Raw genomic sequence first — 13,617 nt, forward strand, 5'->3', positions numbered from 1 at the left:
CTAGCTGACATGAACATCTATATTTTTCGAGCCTCGAAACCAGCCTTGCTTATGATCATGCCGAGTCATAGCCGTGATGGAAGTTGCCAGGAAACAACAGGTTAACTTATCATCATAAAGTAAATAGGCTTAAAACTCTGTCTACATGTCTTCGCTTCCAATATCATAGAACTTTATAAAATCGCCATGCAGAAGTTGAAGACGGTATTTAAAACTGTATAAAATGAAACAATAGAATGATATGTTTAATGTTTCTCTTTTATAAATTGATGAAATTCTTGTTTGTTTACAAAATAAAATCTGTATAAATATCCTGCTGCGTTTGTTTCTGTTATGATATCATTGCAGTGGCGGATCCAGGTTTTACGAAGGGGGGTGGGGGTGAAAGTCAAGTATTAGCCAAAATACTCAGCCATTTTGGGTGCCAATCTGGAATTTTACTCGCACTATTTCTATTATTTAAATTTGTGGCGAGAGTGGGAGGGGGGGGGGGTCTAAATCCCTCACTGCATTGCATAAGCAAGAACCCAGGTGAAAATACAGGAACTGACTTTTGAAGCGGTGATTTTATTCATACGCAAGAACAAACTGATCACGTGACCAAATTCATGTCATACGAAATTGAACATCGATTTCATTAGTACTGTCATATAAGGAAGTGCATTGGCAAATGTAAATATATATTTTTAACTTTTATGTCCGTCGGATGGAACGTTAAAGGGTGTCCCGTGTCAAGGATCACAACCCCCTTAGCACGCAAAAGATTGTTTCTCTGATGTTCGAAAAAGAGTAAGCTCACTGGGTGCCGTCAGGGAAACACAAACATTCACAACCAAAGATAATTCAATTAGTTAACCGCCGTAAAATGGCTGAAATATTGCCAAAACGGCGTAAAACCCCAATCAATCCCCTAAGGCCCAGGGTGCAGGAGTCCTGAAATTTACAACTTATTACCCATTATCCCAAAGATGCTTCAGGCCGAATTAGAGAAGAATTGAATAGGTAGTTAATTGCAGGTCTTGAATTAGTGTATTATCAATGATTATTAGCACAAACATTGTACAGCGCATATAAAGTACATGTATTTGTAATTTTGCGCGTTATAAATGAATAAAATAATTTATGTAATATTGGTGCTCTGGCAGAGTTCCATATAATGATGGAACAACAACATAACATAACACCAGTATTGTGTGAAATATTGTCATTTACTAGATGACAATAAACAAATATTATCATTCTGTATAATGATAACAAAAACAGCTAAGTGGAGATCTGGACAATACTGACAGCACAAGTTGCTTCTATAAAAATCCCTGAATATGATAAAGTGATATTCCCTGTTATACAAGTAAAATTAATGAATAAAATAATAATGATAATAATGGACGAGGCGACGGACGCAAACAAATAGTTATAAAAGTTGAGAGCGTTCGGTATGCACTCATATCATCGCAAAGTTTTAGTGTTTTTCGATGGTTATCAGACATTGCATACACATCTGCTCTGGGATATATTTTTAACACAGTGGGAAATTAAATAAAAGCAGAATAGGCTCATCGATATCCAGTTTAATTATCTCAGCACATGCACACATGATAAAGAAAATCATAATGTATATTCTGTATTTTTTTTTTTTTTTTTTTTTTTTTTTTTTTTTTACATGTATTGTCACCACTTTGTCATTTAGTTTATAATGTTTAAGGTCTAAGTGTAGATGTATATTTGACTTTATATGAAATTAAGTAGACAGAAATGTGCATCTTTAATAGCAACACTTGTTTTATATACTGTACATGTATAAGTATTAGAGCATCTGACATCTGTACATATTGCAAATCTCAACATCTGTACATATTGCAAATCTCAACATCTGTACATATTGCAAATCTCGAAGCTGAAACTTACTATGAAAGACATTGTCATCAGCAATTTTATCCTCACTATATAATCAATTAATGCAGTCTTGTTCCAAAGCAGAATTTTCAGTAAAGAGAATGTGACCCAAATTCGCTATTTGCCGACACATCTGTGATTGCACACACATTGTGTATTTTAGTGCAGCGCCGTGTTTGTTTCCAAGAGCTGTTGATGAGTTCACATAGCTGAGTAAAAGTTATTTATAGCGTTCGGTAAACATGAATTTAAAGGAAAAAATAATAGAACTGGGAGAAAAAAATATACATAGATAAGCTATACACATTTAGGAGTTTAAGTTTGTTAAGCTTAAAAGTCCTCTTATTTTTGTTTTCTCTCTAAGCAAAGATATAATTTTAATCGTTCTTTTAATTTTTAGATTTTGTAACAAAGACTTCAATCGTTGTCATTTCTGTTACTTTAGTTCTTAGGCAAAATTTGCTGCATGTTATAAGACACAAAGCTAAAAGTAAAATTCAAATATTTCATTGAGTACTCACCTTCACCGCAGATATCCTGTTTTGCATTGTTATTCAATGCATGCCGGTAACTTGTTAAATTTTCACCAGGAAAACTCGGTCCTCTATCGCTGCTTGGAATAAATATCGAGTACATGTATATGCAATATCGCTAACTTTTGAATAAATTGTGGACATTTGAGCTGTTTATTAATGGATCAAGAATCAATTCAGACTTCCATTTTCATTATTTTTAGCATTTGTTTCTAACTCTGGACAATCAGGAGTGCAATAACGTTTTTCTTGGTAACTACAAAATTCGAAATCCCGAGATCTATTTTTCGTAATACTTGTACATGGTATCGGCCAATGGGAAACGATGCAGAACCGTTTAATTTTCCCTGTTTTAGAAATTCTGTATTGACAAAATTAGCCAAAATATTTCGAGTTTAGATCAAGCAATAAGCGATTTATATGATTTTCAGCGTTAAAATGGAGGGGTATCCCCGAGTATCAGAAAAACTGCCTCCGTGAAACAAATAAATTTAGCATGAACATGTTCTTCGAGTTTTCCTCTAAAAAACTGTCGCTTTGAAATTTTGTTTCACGAGGGCATTTTTTTTTTTGTTTTTTGTTTTTGTTGGTAAATTGAAAAAAATCGAAACGACTTCACTGGTATTATTTTCAACTTCACCTGTACGGTAATTTTCCTTGGTAATGTATGGTCTACTGCGTGGTCCAGTGGGTAAGATCGTCGATAGATGTTTATTTTTCAGAAAAGATTAATTTATTAGAAAAAATCATTGTACTTGGTGATTTTAATAATATGATAGGTGAAATAGATCGGTGTAGTAAAACAAAACCTATGTATGATCAGGGTTACAAAACTTTGGTTGATATGATGAATAAATGCGGCATTGTTGATGTATGGAGAAAAAAGAAACAGAAATGAAAGAGTATTATCTAGGAAAGTTGTGGTTGAAAATAAACTTATACAAAGTAGAATTGACTACATATTAGTATCAAATGTGGTAAGTGACTTTGTTAAAAATATATATTACACAAATACCTCACTAAGTGATCATTCAATGGTTATACTTTACTTAGATACGAATGAGTCCGAAAGAGGGCCAGGATTGTGGATACATAACAATTTTCTCTTGTTTGATGAATTATATAAGAAAAAAGTAATAGATATTTTAGAGAGAGAAAAGAAACGTAAATTATTTGAAGTCTCCCCTTTGGTGTGGTGGGACAATTTGAAATACTAAATCAAAAACATTTCACAATGTTATAGTAGAGATCGTGCCAAAGAAAGGAATAAAGAGTTTTATAAATTGCAAAATGCAATTCAAAGAATGTCACAAAATATTGCTAACGGTGATTGTGTTGATATTGAGAAATATGAAGCTTTGAAAAATGATCTTTCCGAGTATGAAAATGAAAAGTGTAGAGGAGCTGTATTAAGATCTAAAGCACAATGGGTTACTGAATCAGATAAGTGTACAAAATATTTTCTTAATTTAGAGAAAAGGAGACAAGAGTCTCATGTCATAAAATAGCTCATAGATGAAAAATATGATACAGTTAAAAACGATATTGATTCTATATTAGATATACAACATGATTTTTATTCTACATTACATTCATCTGTTGAAATTGATATTGAATGTAAAATTATTTTCTGTCTTTTGTTGACAATAAAGTGCACCGCCACGGCACATGATACGCCCGTCACATATTGTTAACAGTATAGATAGTACCCATTAAAACATTTTTTTATATCACCTTAATTAAATGTCACAGTGACCTTAAAGTAGGATGCGACACACCTTCTACCTAAGATGCATTAGTTGACCAATTTTGATGATTCTAGGTCTAATAGTTTTCAAGTTATGAGCCGGACAAGTTTTTGCCATATATGACCATATCTTCTTAATGAAAAGTCACAACGACCTGGTTTTAATGTGCGACACACCTTCTACCCAAGATGTATCTACAGACAAAGTTTGATGATTCTAGGCCATGTAGTATTTAAGTTACGGGTCGGACACGAAAAAGCTAACAGACGGACGGACATGAACGCCATACCATAATACGTCCCGTCTTAAGACGGGCGTATAAAAAGCTTGACGAAAATGATGTAGAAATATGTGACATGGAAATCACTTATGAAGAAATAGAAAAAGCAACAAAACAATTGGCTAATAATAAAAGTCTGATGAACTTACTGTAGAATTTTATTAGACATTTTTACCTCATTTATGCCCAGTATTGTACAGGTTATTTCATGAAATTGAAATAAGAGAGAATTTATCTCATTCTATGAAAATGAATGTTATTACATTATTGTATTTAAAAAAAAGGTGACAAAAGATTGTTAAAAAATTGGAGACCAATAAGTCTATTAAATGTAGATTACAAAATTGTTGCAAGGATTATGTCAAATAGGTTGAAATTAGTTTTGCCTAATATTATATCTGAAAGTCAAACATGTTGCATTATGGGTAAAGATATAGCAGATACGTTAGTAAGTATACGAGATATTATTGACATGGTTAAAATGGACAATATGGAAGGTTATATTGTAAAAATATATCAAGAAAAGGCTTTCGATAGAGTTAGTCATGAGTATCTTTCAGACGTGTTAAAGGTATTTGGTTTTGGACCTTATTTTAGAAAATGGATTAGTATTTTTTATACAGATATTTATAGTAGTGTAAAATGTAATGGATTATTGACAAAATAGTTTTTGGTCAAGAAGTCTGTGAGGCAAGGATGCCCGATATCTGCTTTGTTGTATGTTTTATCATCTGAACCATTAAGAGGATGTCTCAGAGAAAAACATGCAAAATCACTAAAATCGTCTAGTAGGATACATAGAACTTTCCATTTTGTTATTTGTTTTTATGATCTAGGGTGTAACATGATATGAAAAATGTACATTGTACTTTGGAATTTCCTCACGTGTTTCTATTTTTAGAAACAACTGGTTTTGATATTTACCAGTAATAGGCATTCATGCATAGCAGTAATTATGGAAGTTTGAGGCCTTATAAAATAATTACAATACTTTAAAAAAAAATAATTTTGCTATATAATATAAATATACGTTAAATTTAAAGAATATTAATGTTTTGCTCTGATTGCATGTATTTATAATTAAGGACAAAGCCATATGTAAGCTAAACTTTGGAATTACAGATAAAATATGCAAGTTTGGTGCAGCAGTACAGCTTAAATGGAGATTAAAATTTCATGTAAAGATATTAATTATAAAGATCAATTTAGGTTTTAACAAATATATAAAATCCACTGATGGCTTTTCATATCTAATATATTAAGCAAGTAGTTGAAATAATGACCATAGCGAGTTTAACCAATATCTTGTTTACTTGATATTTTTATCTAAACATAATTTATATGGTTTTATTTTATAGGTAATAAATAAATTTTATTGTAAATGAATATTATAAAGTCAATGAAAAATGAAAATCATAAAAATGAACAGTACATACCTTAAATGAAAAAAATATTACAAGATTATTATAATGTTTGGAAGAGTTATATCCCGTAATGCCGCTCTTTATTCAAGTACGGGAAAAAATGGCGAGCACACGCAACATGCATCATATATTGCATTAGATGTGTGATTTCAGCGGTTTTTCGAACACTGCGTTTAGTGAATGCCATATATTTCAAATATATGAATGTAGGACGGATGTGTCTTGTCACTTGCGACTGTTACAATGCTCTGAACAACTTCCTGGACAGTATGGTAAATATTTGGACGTGCCGGGGCAATCCTTCCGATATTTAAAATTGTAATATTTCCGTGTACAATGGCATATTAAGACTAAGAATATATCAAAAGCATCGATCGAATTTTGGGTTACAATGGAGGAGAAATAAAGCTAGATGCTGTCATCCAGACCACAACGCAGAAAGCTAAACCACAATGAGGGGCAACCCCTACACTTGTCAACACTGGCCGGTTGAGAACGAGACGGACAATTGTAATTATGGTTGGACCAGGTAGGATCTAATTCTTAAAGTAATTCCACCCTCCTGTGATGTGATCAGATTTTGCAAAATCAATGATTTATTTAGATTTATGCATGATAGGAACATAAATTTTGTAGGAGTCTTTTCCTATAGTTATTGTAAAAAATCTTGTTAAAAAAATATATTTCAAAAGTCTAAGTTATAGATGAATAATCAATGATACGTTTCAAAATATTGAATCCAAGGGCAATAACTCTGTTTCTATTGATTTCTTTATCAAGTCTATTATGCAATGATTTCCTTTATTTTTTACATACATTTTGTACATTTTTGTAAAAATAGTTTCATGAAATTGTTATGAATACTACTATATCGTCATAACCAGCTTTTATGAGATTTTGATAATGCTGTTTAATGAAAATTGCAATTTTCTGACGGTGATATATGATTCTGATTATGTACGTCTCACATCTTAAAAAGTGTGATGACCTATGTATTTTATTTGATAATTTGTTAGTTTTAACTCTAATGAATGGAAATAAATACACAATTTAAACTTGTATCAGATAAAACTGCGAGTATGGAGTTACCTTAAACAAATTAAGAAAATAAATATGACATCATTATCTTCACCTTGCATGTATGTATGTGTATCTATTTATGATTTTTACATATGTTTATATTTCACTTGTGTATGTATACACACGTGCACACACATACACAGAACCCACTTTCATGATTAAACAAACTGACATATTGACTCAGTCATTAAACAGTAAACATGATTAAGGTGAACCTGAGCAGTGCGTGTGTCTCAGTCTCTTCCAACTTAACCACTCCACCCCCCACCCCCTCTGACATCAATAAGTTTTTTTTAAAAAAGAAGATATTTTTGTTTCTATCAAGAAGACAAAACATAGAAAAATCTAGATATCATGTCAACAATCCAAAAAGTTCATCAGGACATTACACTAGTATCTACTCCTGAAATTGGAATTACCTGATGACATGATAGAGTGTTAAACACCCATACTCTTGTTTAGTTATAACCAAAACAATAATCACAAATTAATATGAAATTATCAATACTATATAAAAAATCATAAACATAATTAGGATATGGGTGTATAAACTTGTAAAAAATATTATTTCTGTACAAATGACTTATCAGGACATTATACTGAATATCAGGATGTATATACATACAACCACATGCATTATTTTGCATCAAAATTTCTTTCGTTTTAATTATGAAAGAAAACAGTTTATTTAATCAAAACAAATCTTAAAATACACTTTAGCATGTTTAGTGATAGGGTCCCAGATGTTACATTACTGCACGGTAGTAACGTGCAAACAGAAAGTACATAGTTTTCGTCAGAATTTACACCGGGGGGTGGGGGGGGGGGGGAGGGGGATTGTAGTGGAAGGATTGATTAACCAAAAAGTTCTAAATCTGTGTGATATTACAGTTTCTGTTTCATCCAATATATCTTCGATTTTTATACTCCTTTACGTGTATTTCAGTTTTATGGTTCAATCATGGTACAGGTAGTTGAGACTTGGAAGTAGTTCAAATGTTAATAAATTCACCAATTACAGAAAATCTTACTTGTCACTAATGACGAGTGTACTATGACATTCACTCTTCCTGAGCCAATTTTAACTTGTCCAGAACGAGTACTTTTTTCGCAACTTGCATGGTTGCCTGGTCACAGTAAGAATATTCTTTCTACTTTTGGGTCTGTTTACATGCAGATGAGATAATTCATTGTTTATTATATTACCATTTTACAATGGAATACTTGTAGTATTGTGCAGGTAAAATCTTTGAATTCATATACATTGTTTTCACAAGAGTCACAGACTCACAGATGATATACATGTATTGATTTAAGTATTCAAAATTACTATTTATCTTATCTTTTACACCATATTAGACAAATGTTGCATAATTAGTGAAGTTTAAGTTGTTTCAAAAAGGTGGTATTTGACTTTAAATTAGGCCAAAATAAAATATGTGTGTTTCCTATTTCACTCTTTAAAAAATTAGGTAGGGTACTAAGGTATAGGTAAAATATTTTATTTTATTGAAATATTTCATTTGAAATCTTAGTTTTTGATATCCTTTCAATACAGGTCTATACATTAGAAATACTTTTCACACATTTTGAAGATCAATAGTAGTAAAATGTACATCAGAGAAATTCGAATGCAAAGAGATAGAAATTCCAAATTCAGGATTTTTATCTTATTTTTCATACATGTATATCATCTATTATAATATTTAGGGTCAACAGCAAAACGGGAAACCGGAAACACACATTTCATTTTGGCCTTACTGTGATGGCACTAGTGTGGCAAGGTTTTGGATATGATAAATCATTAATTAACTTTTAAAACATTGTTTTCCATGTTTCAGGTAATACAGGATTTTTCAAGAGAAAAGGAACACAGAAGAGGTACTGTTTTCCGTGTTTTGCTCAATCAACACCATGAATTGACTGATCAAGAGTCAGAAGATACTTCCAGACAATAAAAGTTCTGCATGTCGTTCTACAGGAAGCACAGATAATAGTCCTCAACAACAATATTATCCTTGTGAAAAGGCGAAGACAACGAACAGTGACCAATCTCAAAACTCTCATAAGACTCATCATGCAAAAATGTTGAAAAACGTCTGGCAATTTGAAACCATTCTTACAATTCAAGTTGAAGATCAAGTATAGACACAGCAGCTAATTTGTATGTCTCAAAATATGACAGTATTTCTCATGACCTGCTGATATAAACAGCCATTTCAAGAATTGGTGACAATGGACTCCACCAAGAACTAGCATAAAAAAGAACTGAATGGACATTGAAATGCAGAAAAAAGGCCACAAGGTTCTCCTTTAATTGGGTATATTGCCTCATATTTGTCAAAAACATTTAAAAGTGTCATTGAACCTCCTGAAACCAAAAGAAAAAGAAAAAAAAAGCAATTGTTGTCTGAAAGATGTTTGTTTCTGATTAGACTCAAATGATTATGTTGAGCAAATGAGTAGTATGGTCAGTGATATGTTTACTTCTGTAATTGTTCAATAAGTATACATACACGTTAACATATAATTATGAAATGTATTAGGAAATATATTTCAATCTACAGAATGGTACATTTTTTAACAGTGTTATCATGCATATATACATTGAATATATATATAAATTACTTGACTGTACTAAGAAACCTCATCAGTAGTCAGAAAAGTGAATTTGTAATCTTAAATTCTAATCTGATGATTATTTAGGTATTGTTGTACGTGTATTTCTGAATTAGACACATTGTATGATTATTTTAGATCCGACCTTTTTGCACTTGTCTACAAACTTAAACAGAGAAATTTTGGGGAATTTTATTTTTTTTTTAAATCAATTTGTTTTACAATTTTATTAATGGTTTTCGAACAACACATTTGTATGTAGTTTTTCCTGAATTTTGAAAAGTAAACTTGGTAAAGAGAATGGTATCTGTTAGAAATTGCATTTTAATGTGGACCCCCCCTTTCTGATGCATGATTTGCTCTTTATTATGATCTGAATGAAATCATAAATGTATTTTTCTTTTTAAATGTATATTTATGAACAACCACAGTGACATATTTTGATGTTTTCAATTTTTTTTAATTCATTGTGTGTATAACACTACACGTGCTCCAAGAACTTTGACATTTTGTCATGAAAATATACCATATATTCCTACAGTTAAAAAAATACTATAAATGCATTTGCCGTCAGCAGATTTTTTTCTATTTTGTGTACAATAGATTGGTTAACAATAAGCAAAAGAACTTTTTAAATTTAATTCAACACTATGGCTGTAAGAGTATTTTAAAAGCTTAGAATATTTGCAGATTTTTCAAAATGTAACAATGTGTCAATTTCATGAACTTTTTGCACTTAAACAGGATGGATGTCAGCCATGTTGACTGTAATTCCAAGAAGTGCTTATCTGATTTATCAACTTGCAAAATAAAATATATCAACAGTTATTTAAGATTTCATTTGATTTATCCCCAAAGTTGGACAAAAACCTGTAAAATTTGCCTTAAAATCTTGTTACAGAAGGTCTATTTTTAGAAACAGGTCTACCACTTTGTACCAGTGGAATGATCGGGATAAAAAATTTCAGAATTTCATTTCATCCATACTAGATATTACTGGCAAAGTTTGAATCCAAACAGAATTTTGCTACTGGACCATTTTGCATATTTTTCACTGAGACATCCTCTTAAGTTGTTTAATTAAAAAGCACATATATTAAAGGTATACCAATACCATTGTCAGGTACAAGTGCTTTAATATTTCAACATGCAGATAATACAACGTTAGCTGTTAGTGATAAGAGGTATGTTTTTGAAGCATTGCAAGTTTTTGATTTTTATGGTAAAGCTTCAGGTGCCAAAGTGAATGTACAAAAATCTGAAATAATGTGTATTGGGAATGGTAAATTTACGAATGATGATAAAGATGTTCTGGGGATAAGAGAAACGAATACTATTAAAATATTAGGTATATATTTTGGGAAAAAATGGGTCAAAGACTCAATTGGCCGGGTTGCAATTTTTAGAGTAAATAATTTGGGTAGGGATTTATTTGGTGGTAGTTATCTGTTGCCCCGCTCGACTTACTGCTAATAATGCAGTCACGGACAACGACATGCCTCTTACTGTTACCGTGAATAGTCACATTTCCACGTTTGAAAGATGTACACTCGGTCGTGGCGAAATAGGACAATGGATGTCCAGAAATTGTGGACGTTGCTGGCTTATTGGCCTCACAAATTCTGCAAAACATTTTGCCATCACGAAAATTTCCTCCGCCATTTCAGGACTGGGGTTCTTCCTTTACTTTTGCATTTCTCTTTAGACATTGCTACGTCATATAGATAGAATTTCGCAAATTCTATGGTCGTTATAACGATCTAGTTCGTCAATACAACCTCGTATTGGGTCAAATGCTGTCTGACGTGTTTCATACCGATTGTTAAGCCGTTCTTGGCACACTGATTTTGACTGTGGATAACTCCGTTTACCTGATCAGGATATAGGGCTCACGGTGGGTGTGACCGGTCGACAGGGGATGTTTACTCCTCCTAGGCACCTGATCCAACCTCTGGTGTAATCCAAAATAGATAGTTTGCCCAACTATCTATTTTGTATTGCTTTTAGGAGTTATGAGATCGATCACTGTTCGTTATCTTCACCTTGCATAGACTAAAATATTTAGCAAAATATTTTTGTATAGAAAAACATTACTTGTGGAAACACTTTTCGATACTTTTTACATAAGGTTTGTGGATTAGATGCGAAGTTGGATATATTTTTGCTTAAATTCAACAAGAAGGATCTACAAATTTTATCATCATTTTATGTTGAGGTGTTCAATGCATGGTATGCAATTGAAGATTTTATTGTTTTTAATTATAATGACTGTGATATATACAATATCTGTTTGTTTTATGATCCGAAAGTTATGAATGCTGGGAAAATGTTGAAATGGAAACATTTTATCAAAGCGGGTATTACTCACATAAAAGATATTACATATGAAGTAATTCCAAAATTTTTACCAGTATCATGTATTATTGAGATTATTCAGGAATGTAATCCAAAAATCACCAAAAATTGATTAAGGAAAATTACGAATGTTTATTGTCCATCATACCAGAAGAATGGAAAAATTATGTTCGTATTAAGGAAAATGTTAAAAAAGAGTTTGTGCCAAATGCAAGGTGATTTTACGATTTTATGATCAAAATATAGTTTTCAATTCATGTACTGTGAAAATATTTTACAAAGTTCTTATGGAAAAGATTTTCAAAAGTCCTGTATCAAATGAATTTTGGAAGATACTATTCATCTTGAGAAAAGGTGGATTAAGTCGTTACAATCGTGTAAACCACCTGATATATTAGAGTTGGATTTCAAAATTTTTCATAACGTAATTTTCAGTTATGAAAAATTATATAGAACTGGAAAAGTAGATTTTAATTGATGTCCTTTATGTTCAAATGAATGTGAAGATATATTGCATCTATTTTTGAAATGTACAGAATTGACTGATTTTAAAGATAATTTTGTCATATATCACCTAGAACATTTATTGAAGGATTGTGAGAATTCAGTTTATAATAATTTGAACTTTGAAGTAGTCTTTATGTCAATATTGCCACCTGAAACGAAAAATGTCAATGTATTTTTTATTAATTTTTTTATATCACTGTAGATTTAGCATATTTAGACGGAGACAAATATTTCTAAAAGAAAACAAAAAGATTGATGTATCTCGCTTATGCAAATACATTTTAAGACATTATATTTCATATAATCATTATCAACTTTGTGTTTCTGAAAACAGAAAAGATATATTCTATAAAAAATTCTTGTACAAAAATCCTCTAGTCAAAGAAACAGATGATATTTTGATGTTCATGTTTTAAATATTTTGTGTTTAGTTACTATTACCATCAAGTATATATAGATATTGTATGAAAATTATCAATAAAAGAGGGGGAAAAAAGGTCGTCGACTCTTATATGTAAAGATATTGTCTATTTTTAAAACGACCGGGTTCGACTCCCTCACGAACAGATTTTTTTTTCATATTACGTTTACCATCTAGATTTTTTTTCTTAATTGAAACACGCTTCTAGTTTTTATATATCTTTCATGTCAAATTTCTGTTTATTACCATATGGCAAGTTTGAAATAAGCTTCCAACCTGGACACTGTTTAGTTTGTGAATAGGACTCTCAACAAAATAGTTCATGCTATAAATATATATCCCCCCCCCTCTATTGATCTTAATGCTCTCGGGTACTGTTAAAGACATCAAATGTTTAAGACCTCGTCCTCTCGTACAATAGACCTTAGGCCAGGGAGATGTTCTCTACAGGTTACAAAGAGTCATTCATGACCTTGCTTTATTGTTCTCATCGCCTCATTTACAATAAAAAGGGGATTTTCCACCTAATGTCGTGACGGTCGGTGCGCTGCCTCCGCCGGGTCACGAAGAGGTCATATATGACCTTGCTCCACCCCTTGCATTTCAATAGAAGGGGACCTCCTTGCCTACCATCTATGTTATCACCAAAAAAAAAAAAACCCGAGAAGTACACAGCATGATATTGTACGGCACATAATCAACAACGGGGAAAATATGCAAAATGTTTTAAATTTCTTTTAACGCCTTTCCTCAA

General features: G+C 31.7%; 1 protein-coding gene and 2 long non-coding RNA genes across 5 annotated transcripts in view; 2 read left to right on the forward strand and 1 right to left on the reverse strand.

Annotated features, from left to right (window-relative positions):
• The window catches only part of LOC125682238 (uncharacterized), a 712-nt gene extending 399 nt beyond the window's left edge, over positions 1-313 (forward strand). The window contains exon 2 of the long non-coding RNA XR_007372487.2: positions 1-313. This exon is cut by the window's left edge and continues 27 nt beyond it. This is a non-coding gene — a long non-coding RNA (uncharacterized LOC125682238).
• The window catches only part of LOC125682227 (beta-1,4-N-acetylgalactosaminyltransferase bre-4-like), a 24,711-nt gene extending 22,166 nt beyond the window's left edge, over positions 1-2,545 (reverse strand). For 2 of the 3 annotated variants that reach the window (XM_048922692.2, XM_048922696.2), the window contains exon 1: positions 1,909-2,119. The gene's annotated coding sequence lies outside the window, so the exon portion shown is untranslated. Of the gene's footprint in view, positions 1-1,908; positions 2,120-2,417 lie in introns of those variants that run through there. The other variant, XM_048922693.2, reaches the window with a different exon arrangement.
• A 23-nt stretch (positions 2,546-2,568) lies between these two features.
• Positions 2,569-9,527, forward strand: LOC125682242 (uncharacterized). Its single transcript, XR_007372491.2, has 2 exons — positions 2,569-6,410; positions 8,803-9,527. It is a non-coding gene; the product is annotated as an uncharacterized LOC125682242 (long non-coding RNA).
• The last annotated feature ends 4,090 nt before the right edge of the window (positions 9,528-13,617 follow it).

The sequence above is a fragment of the Ostrea edulis genome, chromosome 2 (assembly GCF_947568905.1).
Source record: "Ostrea edulis chromosome 2, xbOstEdul1.1, whole genome shotgun sequence".
Lineage (NCBI taxonomy): Eukaryota > Metazoa > Mollusca > Bivalvia > Ostreida > Ostreidae > Ostrea > Ostrea edulis.